This window comes from Salarias fasciatus, chromosome 10 (genome assembly GCF_902148845.1).
Source record: "Salarias fasciatus chromosome 10, fSalaFa1.1, whole genome shotgun sequence".
NCBI classification, from domain to species: Eukaryota; Metazoa; Chordata; class Actinopteri; order Blenniiformes; family Blenniidae; genus Salarias; species Salarias fasciatus.
Genome location: NC_043754.1, coordinates 9,130,857 through 9,143,580, shown reverse-complemented (window position 1 = coordinate 9,143,580; position 12,724 = coordinate 9,130,857). Strand labels below are relative to the sequence as shown.

The 12,724-nt window shown below is 42.8% G+C and overlaps 1 protein-coding gene across 5 annotated transcripts in view; it reads right to left on the bottom strand.

The window, feature by feature from the left end:
• msi2b (musashi RNA-binding protein 2b) overlaps positions 1 to 12,724 on the bottom strand; it is a 260,983-nt gene that overhangs the window by 178,400 nt on the left and 69,859 nt on the right. The gene's annotated exons all lie outside the window — the stretch shown is intronic.

Genomic DNA, 12,724 nt, shown 5'->3' with positions numbered 1-12,724 from the left:
CTGCTGAGTACATGCTAAATTTAGGAGGACCATTTCACGGGGAAATACAGTAACAAGTCAACACACTGCCAGTGTAAAATCTGTCAGTGGCTATTTATTTCTTTGTTTTTTACGCACAAGGTCGTACCAATTAAGCGGTGACCTAATGAAACTATTTATACACACACATGTTAAAAAACAGGCCCAACGCTACGCTAAACTCCCAGCTCCAAAACATCTGGCCAGCACAAGTGTTGATTTTTACTGACGACACTTAACATTCAACTTGTAAATCGGGCTTTATTGCCACGGCAACTGATTTGAGGCAAATTAAACAGAGTTAAGGGTGTTAAGAGTTTTAAGCACGAGCATAAACACTGACGGTGCACTTCATGCCTCCGCGGCTTTTACGGCGTTCCCGTGGCTGTCACGCTGGCCTGAGGTGACTGCAGTGGAGACCGCCTCAACAAAGACTTGGACCTCAGTCTGACTTCTGGTAATAGACACACAAAGGCGATGGCAGCGCCGGCGAGCCCGCATGTCGGATGTGGACTGAATGTTTCCGAGCCGGAGTCAATATTAACAGTTAGTGTCTGACCCACTTCCCTCCACACCACTGACGTAATTAAGACTAATGATATGGGAGAGACACTGACTAAAGACACCGCAAAAAGTCACCCTCTTTTCTCAGCACTTTAAGGTGAGCTGCGAAGGACGATTGGAAAGTTCAGTGAATTAAGTGTGTGTGCAGAGAGTTACATGTCAAATTTTCTGAATCTATTATCACATACTTTTATCCAGTCAAAGCAGTGAAGCGTCCCTTTTACATGAACATTTTCATGTGAAGTACCACAATGAACAATCATAAAATTCAGAAAACTCTGTCACAATTTGACCCTCTAGTAGCGAGTATGAAATGATCCAAGTTGAGAGTCACTTCACCACAAAGGAAACCGGCTGCCTCCCACCCTCCAGTCACTAGGAGGCAGTGCTGCGATCTATCCTCAAGCCATTTCCAGAGGAACAAATAAACAACAGTTGATCAATAAACATTTAATCTGATCCAGACAAGATTCATGAGGAATCAAAATATTATCACCAATCTTGAAATTGCCATATACAAATATTACTGCATTTCATTACATCACTGAACAGACTGCCATCCTGTGCATTGCTCCACACTCCTGCTACGGCTGTGACTTCTTTTTGACCTTGCACCGTCAGCACCAAAGATCCGTGTAAATCCGTTTTTTGCACGTGAACATTAGTCCTTTTACTACAGGGCTCCCAACTGCATCCGTGGCGATCCCCAAACTTGGCGATAGAGATCGTCACCGGCGACAAGATTCGACTCCACAGCAAGGACCCCGAGGCCAAACAACAGTTATTGCAGTGGAAAGAGCTTGCTGATTGTTTTCACTGCCATTCACGGAGGTGTGCACCTTGAATTCGCCCTCTACGGTCAGACTCTCATCCGGGGAAGAAAATGTGGTGCAAAAACACCTTTAACCATGCAGAGCCGGCAGGCTGAGTGTGGTAAAATTGTGCAAGTTTCTCAGCCGTACCGACACGACCGTCTCTCCCCGCCACCCCCGTTGGCTGGGTTTCGGCTCCCTGCGACTCCCTCATCTTCCCCGAGATGAAGTTCAAGCTGAAGGGTGCTGTTCTGACACAGCGGAGGAGATCCAATGAACGTCACAGATGGTGCTTGACACGCTTCAAGAACTTCCAGCGTTCCAAGCGGGACGGTTCTGCCGGGAGTGGAGGAACACTGCACAAGGTGACTACAGCAAAGGGAATGATGGCCAATTTTAAGCCAGGTACATTTTGTTCTCTGTCCAGATGACACCTCACGCTGTGTGTATATACGATAACAACACACTCATTTTCCCAAATGAAATCTTCACTGCATCCCATAAAACACTTAATCTATGACAATTTACAGATGTGATGTGCCATATAATGATTGTTAAATGCACTACTTAGCAACTGTACCAGTGCAAACAGAAAGGAAAAATAAGACGTGGGAAAAACAATAGAGAAAGTCGCAGCTCTCATCACGGTCGGCTCGTCTGAATCAAACAAAAACAAATGATGGGGGCAGGATAAACATACTCTGGAGATGCCCGGCAAACAATCAAGGAGGCTGAAAGAGTTTACCTTGATCAAAACGCTGACCGAAACACTTTCGATCTATGAAAGAGGCTTAACACCGAGGAAAAAAAAAAAAAAAAAAGAGAAAGAAGAACCAACGTTCAGCTCGAGCTGAAGCAACCATCTGTCAAGTGCTTTCCAGGTGCACACAGTCTCACAGGCACATAGCCTGCACATATGCACACAGCCTCCCACGCATTGGGTCCTCTCTTACAGATGGGCTTTCTTTCTTGATAAATTTTGCTTGTGTGAGTAGTTTTTTTTTTTATGTTTCTTTCAGTTGTATTACATTTTTTTAATCACTCAATTAGATCACATTTTGTTTAAAAGAAAGAAAACAAACTTCTTTTCTTTATCTGAAAGGGCCCTTTTAAACAAAAATGAAAGCAAGAAAAAAAAAAAAAAGCTATTGATTAGAGGCTCGAGTTGGCAGCTGCAAGAATAACACACAAACTGAAGAAAGTAACCACAGGAGTTTGTGGTAGGCGGCTCACACTAAACTATTAAATACAACCAACAGTGTTTATTGTGCTGATAAGAGCAAAGCATTTCATGAAGCGCTTCATCAACTTCATGAGAATGTGCAATGGGCCAAAGGCTCAATCTGTAAACACAGCTCATGTAGTCGACTGCACAGGTATGTAGCTGTCTAAATAGACCCTCGACCCTCTCAGGCAAGCCATGTCGGCGCAATATTTAGTACAAACAAAAAAACTACAATGATGCTTTGCTGCTGCACGCCACTGCACAATACTGCAAGTTGTAAAATGTAGGTTATTCTACTGTCGGTCATCAGGCGGCAGTGATCAGTGAGTTTAATTCTACTTTGGTTTGCTTTTAAAGTCCTGGCTCTTCATTTTTGCTTAGATCGGGCGATGCTGTATATAATTATGACAATTATCAGGACTCAAACCCGTGTCCCCGGACTGATGTATCAACCTAAGTCCAGTCGACAAAAATCCAATTTTGATCTCTTGTCTAGTTACACAGCATTTATGTACAAACTCTTCCTTCAGCTACTTCTTCTATTAACTCAATACACCTCCTTGTGGAGGATGCATGTAATGCTCGATTCACCAGGTTGGAGCTAGTTGCATAACCTGCTCACATTGGAAGGTTTATTAAAAAAAAAAAGTCTGAGTCGTGACTGTTGTTTTATCGACAGAAAAGAACAGAAATTTAAGAAAAAGTCATGTATAAAGGCTTCCCTGTTATTATTGCATTAGCCGACATGGTATCAAACACATCTGAATCTAACATGTTCACAAAAAAGCATTAAGTATGAAGACATTCATTTGTTAGTGCAAAGTCTTTTGGGGAGCATCTATAAATAAATTAAAAATAAAAAACTCCATACCATTATCATACCATAAGTCATCCTTAGGTAAAAGTGAACTAAAATTAAATACAAAATCAGAAAATTAATGTGTATGAAAAGACAACTCAAAATCTAAATGCCTCGGGCCTTTGGTTGTTGACAGGTTGGGGATTAATGGGCACACAAGGGAGGAGAAAGTGTGTTGCACTCATACATGGATGTACAGGGTTCGCATACAATGGCAAATATAATTTCAAAGCACACCTTAGTACAGCTTAGAATGATGAAAGATGAGTCAACTCTGACATTACAAAGCCGCACAATGTCATCAGATCAGTGTAAAGAAAAATAAAACTCACGTCTGTGCTCTGATCTTTTGATTTTTTTTCTGTTTGAAGCCGTTGTATAACCCGGTTGGTGCCATTTCTGCATCGATCGTTCAGTTTCTGCTCTGCGAGCAGCATTAATACCTCTTCAGAATATTTAACAACTACTGGTGGACATGTAAAATATCAGCTGGCTGAATTAGGGTTATACCCAGGCCAAGACGAGGCAGCTGCATCATCCTCTGCACCTCCTCCTCCTCCTCCTCCTCTTCCTCCTCCTCCTCCTCCCAACATCATGCCTCAGGCCTCAGGGGTTATCAGCCTTGGATGCTGCCGCCGGCAACCCCAAGCCAGACAGCTGCTGATAAACTGGCTGTGCGAGTATTTATCAACATCACTCACTTTTATCATTGCCAATCTAGGTTAAAAAAAAAAAAAAAAAAAAAAATGGGGGAAGGAAAAAAAAAGTCCAAGTCAATGTTGATCTCTGCTGGCCTCTTCACATCAGCTGTTTGTTCTGCTTCCCTTCTGGGCCACCCATTCCCCGGTCATATTTCAACCTTGTTCCATCGGGCTGCAACCACTCAAGTTTTCAGCTTTGTCTTTATATTTTGACACGTGTGCCCAGCAGCTGATGGGATTGCTCGAGTCCTGGTACAACACAATTACTTTCTTTATTTCTCCCTCCATGGTGACAACAGACATTAAAGCCTCGTGGCATCAGAGCAGCAGAAGAAACCTAAGTGAACCCTTTGGAATTGTCTGCTTCTCTGTATGAAATCGTATGTAAAATATGTCTCGATCTAGATCTTAGACAGATTACTTTTGCCACACCAAAGGTGAGATTTATTCCCCTTTTGCTTTGATGAAATGTGGAACATGCGGCCCTTCATACATGTCATACGAGGCGCACTGCACGCCAACATCAAAACATCATCCCAGAGGTGGAGTGGAAGCGCATGCGGCGTCGTGATTTGAGGCTGTGATGTCCAAATCAGTTACTTTGCAGGTCCATCAAGGTATTTCACAGGACAATGTCAGAGGCTGCCAGTTTAAGCTCGGTGGAAGCTAGGTGATGGAGCAGGACAATGATTCCTAAATGTCAAAGTCAATCAGCGAGAGAATGACAGCAAACACAGAACTCAGACCTCGGCCCAATAGAGATAGTGAGGGGAATGACCTCGAGACAGCGCTCACAAAGACATCCCAGAATACGACTCAACTCATGCACATCTGTGAAGAAAAATGGCCCAGAATTTATCTTGAATCACAGGCTGGATATAAAGATTGACAATGGCGATATACTTTTTATTACCGCGCAAAACTGAAGTATCCATCATGCAAAAATGGTCATATAACTCAGAGGAAGAATCACCACAGTAATAGAGGGGTGGGGCCAAAATATTTCCATGCGGCCCCTTCAACCTCCTACTGGACTCATTAGCAGCTGCTTTTATTTCAGGGTGCTTCCAGAGCTGCTGAGAGGCCGTGTGAGCGTGACTCTCATGAGGTGGTCTCGGCGCACCACCATGCACACTCTGGGGCAGTGCAAGGGTGGTGTGAAAGCACTGATTGCCCCACATACTCCAAGTGTGACCCAAAAAGGCTCCCATAGTCCCTGGATCTACACAGGACCACTGGAATAACCTGTAATATATATAGAGAGCAATGCATTAAAAGCTGCTTTGTTAATCTGCTCAGTGGCCAAATAACCACGTTGCTCCAAAACTAGCAACAAATAATGGAATAATTGGGCCTTTTTAAATATGACGCTAATAATGTAGCAATTTTCCACTGAATAAGTCATTGATCCAAAATCATAATTCCCTTTTGTCAATATTTTGTTGAATATCCAGACACGGGATTTTAATCGCACTTACATATATCTCAGCAACCAACCAGGACTGTAAACATAATCTTTACAGTTCAGAGTAGCCTGCCTATCTATACAGCCTGCCGAATCAGACCAAGAACACACAAGGTAATGGTTCCACATCATCCACGACAAAACCAAAAAGCTGGTATGGCAAGTTAGAATGCACAGTATATCACAAATGCATTATTAAATAAGGCCTTTTTCCCTTATTTTGTCTTGGAACTGTCTGACCTATTGACAAAGCTTTGAATGACTTCCAGCTATCAGAGGTTAATAGTGACTGTGTTGTGTTCAGCTGTGTTTGATTCACTTCGACTAACCTCCAACAATCTTAGAGAGAAGCATCGAGAAAAGTCGAGTAACACCAAACAGATTGGAAGACATGACTCAACAAATTGTGTTTCCCTTTTAACCAAAATCACACACTGTGTAGTGAGTAAAGACCGGTAGGGAGCAGGAAAATGTTCCCTAAGGCTGCGTTTACAGCAGCATTAGCTCGTTTGGGTCCGGCTGCTCCATCTTTAAAGTCTTTCCAACAACATTTCAACAGATTGACAGATTTAAAAATGGACCAGTCTTCAACCCAGTTTTTCCCTTTAACCCAATTTTTTCAAACATTCAGTTATTTTTGCACACCCCTCAGAGACGGTAAGGAGAGTTGTCAGTGTGCATGGGAAAGTTGGTGCGTGCCTTCACATGAATGACTCTCTAATTTCTCAAGTGCGCGGGGTCGTGCGCGCGAATGGCTGCGACAATTACCGCCCTGGTACATTTATCATGCTAATAGAAGGTGCGGATAGGGAGACAAAAATGTAAAAAGCTTCTTGTGCACTCTTATCAACACCTGTTAGCAGTTTTTAACAATGACAGACTGAACTAAATGAGCAACCATAAACCTCTAAGAATAGCACAACCCATTTTTTTTTTCTTTTGGAGGTCATTTAGAGGAATTCTGCAACAAGCTATCTTTTATCACTTTAGTAATTAGAACTCAGCTCAGAAGTCATTTTAATATCTTCAGAAGTTAGAAAAATACCAAATTAGTGACTTTTTAAAAAGTCATGAACTGCCAATGACAATGCTTTTCTTTCTTTCTTTCTTTCCTTTTTTATTTAATTCAACATCCAGACTGTCACATGAGACTGTTGGTAAGCAAATTGAGCACTTGAGCCTAAAATAGGACTTCTTTACCGCCAAATCACCACTTACAGAGTCCAAATTGCAGATTTGCTGCTGTTGGTGCTTCAATGTCAAATGAAGAACAAACATGATTGTCAGTCCTCTCTGAAAAATAACAGGTCAGGTGGCCGGGCGCCACCCTAATTCTCAAAACTGCTTCCTTTCTGCATGACGATAGTGTATCGGCTATCTGAGCTTTCAATGCTCGTCTTCCTCTGTTCCTTATTGTTATCAATAACCACAAGGCTGCTTAAATGTTGAGTCAGCATATACTGTAGCACACTGTACAACAGCCTGTTGGGCTATTGCCGGTTCATCTGACTGCATTTCAGGAAACAGAAAATCACATTTTACTGGATTGTATGGTCAAGTGACTAAAGGTGACATATGGGACAACTGGGACAAACTTAGAAAAGTTATAAAATATGAAAATAGCATCCGCTGGAAGAAACTTGAGATTTATGTGGACGGGTTTTTCACCCTGCAGATGCAGCAGAGACTTGGGACATGGCAGAGCAGGAAACGGTACCTGACACGTGGCAGCCTCTTAAGATGTTAAGCTTGAGGAATGAGCAGCCTGATGCCTCCGTCTAATTATCTTGTTGAATATTCAGGATTTTGATGATGAATTTTGTCTTGAAGCAATCTGTCTAATCATTTTTTGGTGTGGTCTGTAGGGGAGCGAAGAGTTTCAAAAAGGAACTTGGAAAACCTGAGACGCCGCTCTCCACATCTGGAACGGTTTAAATACTATAGCCGTACCTGCTGTTTCGCCCACGTAATCGCGTCGTTGCTTAATTTACTCACTACGCCGCCTTATTGTCGCTTAATTCACTGTGAATGTGAGTTGGCATTAGTTCATTAACGATGGCGAGTGTCGAGCGTCCGTGCCTGGTTGACTAAAAAAGAACAGCAGGAGCTACTTTGCATTTGCAAGGGATACTCCGCAACAAGAGAAGGCGAGGCATGCGAGCGAGTCCCGATGACAGCGACGCCGCAGAGCCGTGTTAATGGAAAGTGCTAAAAACAACACGTTTCGCCAGAGCTTCTGATCACCAAGCCCTGTGCGGAGTTTCAAGGGGCCGGCGACGGCGCCCGTTCTGACGTCGCTGAAGCATTAAACAAGATGTAAGCTGGGAACTGTTGTTGATAAGTGCGTTGTCCTGTTGTTGGCCCAACAGCTATTTGTAATTTGCAAAGCTAAGCTAATCCCCCTCAGAGCTATCGGGCCTGAGGAATCAGAGGCAGCAGAGCTCCAGTTGATAGGAAAATACTTTGACTCGGGCCAGAAGCAAATTAACTTAGACGCCGTTGTGCCTCGTACATGCTAATAATAACTTCACACGCCCTTTAGCTATTTAAACATCCATTCAGATTTATTTGTGGCAGCCAATACTGATAGTTTACAAGGTATAATACAGAAGTTATCAATTCCAAATCGAGAAAATATCGTTAAAAACAATAATTCAGTCTTGATGTGGATTTTTTTTTTTTTGATAACAATTTAATTACCTCCAACGATAGATAATTAGGAAAAAAATACACTCTTCAGTGTTGCAAAGAGTTAAATATGAGTTGTTATATTAACAAAGGTGATTCATTAAAAATGTTTTGTAGACAGGAAATGAATAGCAGTGACTTTGGTGTTTCATTCCACACAATTCCTTCTACTGGGACGGAGGAACTGTCAAGATTAATCAGTTTCTTTAAGAGATGATCACATAAATACTTTTTGAAAATGGGTCAACATCATGTAAAACATACAGCAGCATACCAACTATTATAACCTGACACTGCATTTCATACATAAAACTTAATTTAATATGAAAACAGCAGAAACGGTTTATGGAGATGGTCTGGCAGCTGTGGCTCAGCTGGAGACGATTAGCCTCCAGTCGTGGTTTTTCTCACCCTCCCGAGTGTCCTTGGGAAGACACTGAAAGCTGAATTGGAGCACAGGCAGGTGCTCAACCTTGCCAAACTAGTTCATTTACACACTCTCACACAACTCAGCACTAACATTTAGTGGTGAATGAGTTCACACATAAAATCCACCACTCGAAAAGAAGCCATGGGAACCTGATCGAATGGAGAACATGCAAACTCCACACAGCCAAATCGGAATCATCTTTTCGCTATGCGGTGAGAGAGCTCACGACTACGGCCCCTTGTGTTCAGCTAACAGCCACTAATTCATCTTAAAGGCCAAATCTGACAATAGCAAGCAGCCCTCATAATCGCCTGCCACCACCTTTTAAAAACACCTGAAATTTGGCAACAGGCAAAGATTAACAGCGTCACAAAGGTAAACGCACGTTGGTGCTAAGCAAAACACCAAAAGGCATTAAATCAAACCAACAGAACAACATGGGATTTATCTTTTTTTGTTTTCCATTCCAGACAGAGTCACTGCAGACGGGCTGATTTCACTTTGATGGCGTGTATAATGACTTTCTTCCTTTCCTCACTAAGTGTAAACAATGTGTCTCATTGCAAATCCTCTATAATAGCACGCCACTGGTTTAAGTATGTGCTATAAAAGTCGGGGGCTGCTGTGAGGGCTGGGAGAGAAAGGGAAAAGATAAGGCCGTAGCCAATATCGCGGCATAAAATATTAGTGTTGTTTGGGGTAGATTTAAGACTTCTACCTGTGGCAGCTAACAAAATTTCAAAGAGCCTCAGTGTTGCACCTACAAGAAGCTATTAGCGTTTTCAACAAAAAGAAGGCAAAAAAGGCAAAGCGTGAATGTTATTAACTCCCCAAGTAGGATATGAGGGAGATCAATATGGTGCAAAACAATATAAAAGTAGGAAAGCAGCAAGCAGAGAGGAAGGGGGTGAAAAAATAAAAAATGAAAAAAAAAAAAAAGCAAAGCAACAAATTTATGCAAATCTTGACACTGTAGCTCTGATGCTCTTACTATGTTGTCTTTTAAATTCCATTGAGAGAGGCCTGGAGATGACAGATGGTGACAAAGGAAGGTAATAGTTTTACGGGAAAAGTTGTAAGCTGATACCATTTCTGGCGAGAGGAGGGGAGGAAGAAAATGTTTATTCTTGGATTACAGATCAATGTCTTCACCTTTCTCTACGCCTCTTTTTTCTACCATCAAACCAGCAGTTTTTTTTTTCCTTTTCTTTCTGAAATGGGTGAAAGATTTAAGCGTGCCTCACAACCAAAGCTGTTTTTCTTTTTTTTCCTTCTTCTTATCTTCAAAGCGGTCATTCTAACTCAAAAGAATATAAATACATACATCTGATATGGAGGTTTTCACAGTGCCTCTGTTTTAACTCCTCCCCATTTCCTATATAATCAATTCCAGAAGGTATCCCCTTGATCCCAAAGCTCACTGGCGCCCCCAGTGGAGGTCTCCCCCACAGATTAAAGGCCACTGATCTCAGAGACTTCCAGCTGCCTGCCCAATATTTCAATATTCGGGGGGATATTTATGAGGCCTGGAGCAAATCATCGTCAGTGGAAAATGCTGCATCTCTATAATTTTTCTATTTTTCGGGGTATTTACAGACCACAGATGGGCCCAGCTGCACCTCTCTGATCTGCATGGAGGTCTGATGTCGCACTGTTTGGATGCATGCTGAAAAACGGCAATCACAAACTACTGTTCCTCAAAGAGTTGGCATATTTATGGAAAAATGTGTAAAATCTAAAACTCTTGAAAGCGTTCCTTTTATTTATTTTTTTTTTTAAATAATGTAACAACGGACTAAATTAGAAGCCTTTTATGACCTGCCTCAATGGTATCGCACTGGACTGGAGCTGCGATGAGCCATTAAAGTCCAGAAAAACATATTTGAATAGGAGGCCACAGAGGGAAGGCACCAGTAAAACCATGTGAAAAATAACAGCTTGAGGCATTTTTGCCCTTCTTGTGTTGCACAGAGAGCTCCTCTAAAGTAACTTCTTAATGCATCTTTTAATGTGCGCGTCTCCGTGCGTCTGTCTCCACCTGAGCACGGTCTCTCACTTCCCAGTGTGTGCGATAAAAACGCCGCTGCAGATTTTACACTTTGCTTCTTCTTCTTCTTCTTTTTTTTTTTTCACCCCCTCGACGTAAAATATCAAGATGCAATTTCCTCTGCCGCCGTGGTCAGTCTGCAGTGATGAAGCAGGGGCAGCAGCTATTTGCATAAATTTCCATTCTGTCCGCACATATGTTGCTCCTTTGAACAGGAGCTCCTTAAAACACTCGCACTACACGGGAACAAATGCGCTGCTTTTTATGCCTCTTTATGCATGCAACACCTTGTTGCAGGTGGGAGACATACAGGCACTTTTATCCATCTGCTCCAGTGGCATGGACGTATCTGGCAATCATGGCGTCCTGTCACTGTGATACTGTGAACATTTACTATTATCCCAGTTGCTTTTCCGTGTTGAACCACATTTTGAAACGTCTTTTTGAAGCAGCGTCATGCGCAGTCTTTTATGCACAAGTTTTAAAAAGGTTTACTTTTCAAAAACAGGCGCAGTGGACGGCTTACAATATCGGCAAGTTAGTATGTTATTACGTTCAAAACTGCCCAAATTATCATGCCATTAATGGTTTTTTTGCCAACTATAAAGCAACTGACAAGAAAATCTCTCTGTTCACAGAATCAACTCAATTTCAACAAAAATCATATTCTGAATAAAATCGTGAATGTGTTTCTCAGAAAATCAAGAACCAGCTCAGTGGGAATTAATACAAAAATCAGATACCAAGCTACAATGAAAATAACAGTTAATGAATAACCCAAAAGTTTCCTACCTCCTCTCTTTGCTGTGAATCTAAATGTTTCACTTGTGTCACCCTGTTGATTAACTGACTGCTCGCCGCCCGCCCACCTCCACTGACGCACACGAAAAGATGCACGCCGATCTCTGACTCAGTCCTCCGAAAGGTTGCCGAGATCACACATCCAGCTATGACTACAAGGTGTAAAGCCTTCATCGTGGCCCTCACCTCTCACACACCCAGGCTCAGAAACAGCTGTAAACACAAGAGCCCCAGACAGGGAGGAAGCAGACGGGGGATTTCGATGTCATTTCTCATACCTAAAAATAATGGGACAGATAGGGGGTGGAATAAAAGCCATCGCACTTTGTTGTATAAGCCACAATTGTTATCGTTCTAGCAAGGGGATATAATTACTGGCATTCAGATCCCGACTGTGGCCTCGTTCATAAGCAACCAGAAAGCACCAGAGAGCATCTGTCAATGCAATGTGGTATGATCAAAGGCCTAGACGTTGTGCAGGCACGACGCACACACACACACACACACACAAACAACACACACAACATGGCCGGTCCAGGTAAACACTGCCTCTGCTCATTTGCATCACTACACCTGACTCACAAAGAGAAAACACGGCCAATAAACAACAAACAACGGCACGATCACTTTTGCTTTAGAGGGCACTCCGCACAGGATGGGAAACAGAAGGAGCGCGAGAGATAGTAAGGCGGGATTAGATCATCAGCGGGAGAAAGAGAGAAAGCAAGAGCGATTAGCAGCAGCGTCGGGCGAGTTGAGGGTGAGGGGGCACCGCTTGGTCCAGGTCCACTCTCCTCCACGCCCTCTTTTAAAAAGTGGTCCAATCTCGGCTCTAGTGTGCATAAATAGATCTGTAATTGCTTATTACAATACAATTAGGGCAAAGGAGATGAGAGAAGGAAAGATGCTTAGTGCAAATGTGGAGTGACAGGCCCAAGCACCGAGACCTGGGATTACAGTAGCCATTTGCACATGGGCAGAAAATGAGAGCGATAAGGGAGAGACAAAGAGGGAGGAAAGAGAGACAGGAAGAAGGAGTTGGGGGGGGGGGGGGGAGGAGAGAGGCTGTCAAGCACAGGGCAGAAGCTAATGACAAGTCTGGCTTCAACTTGCA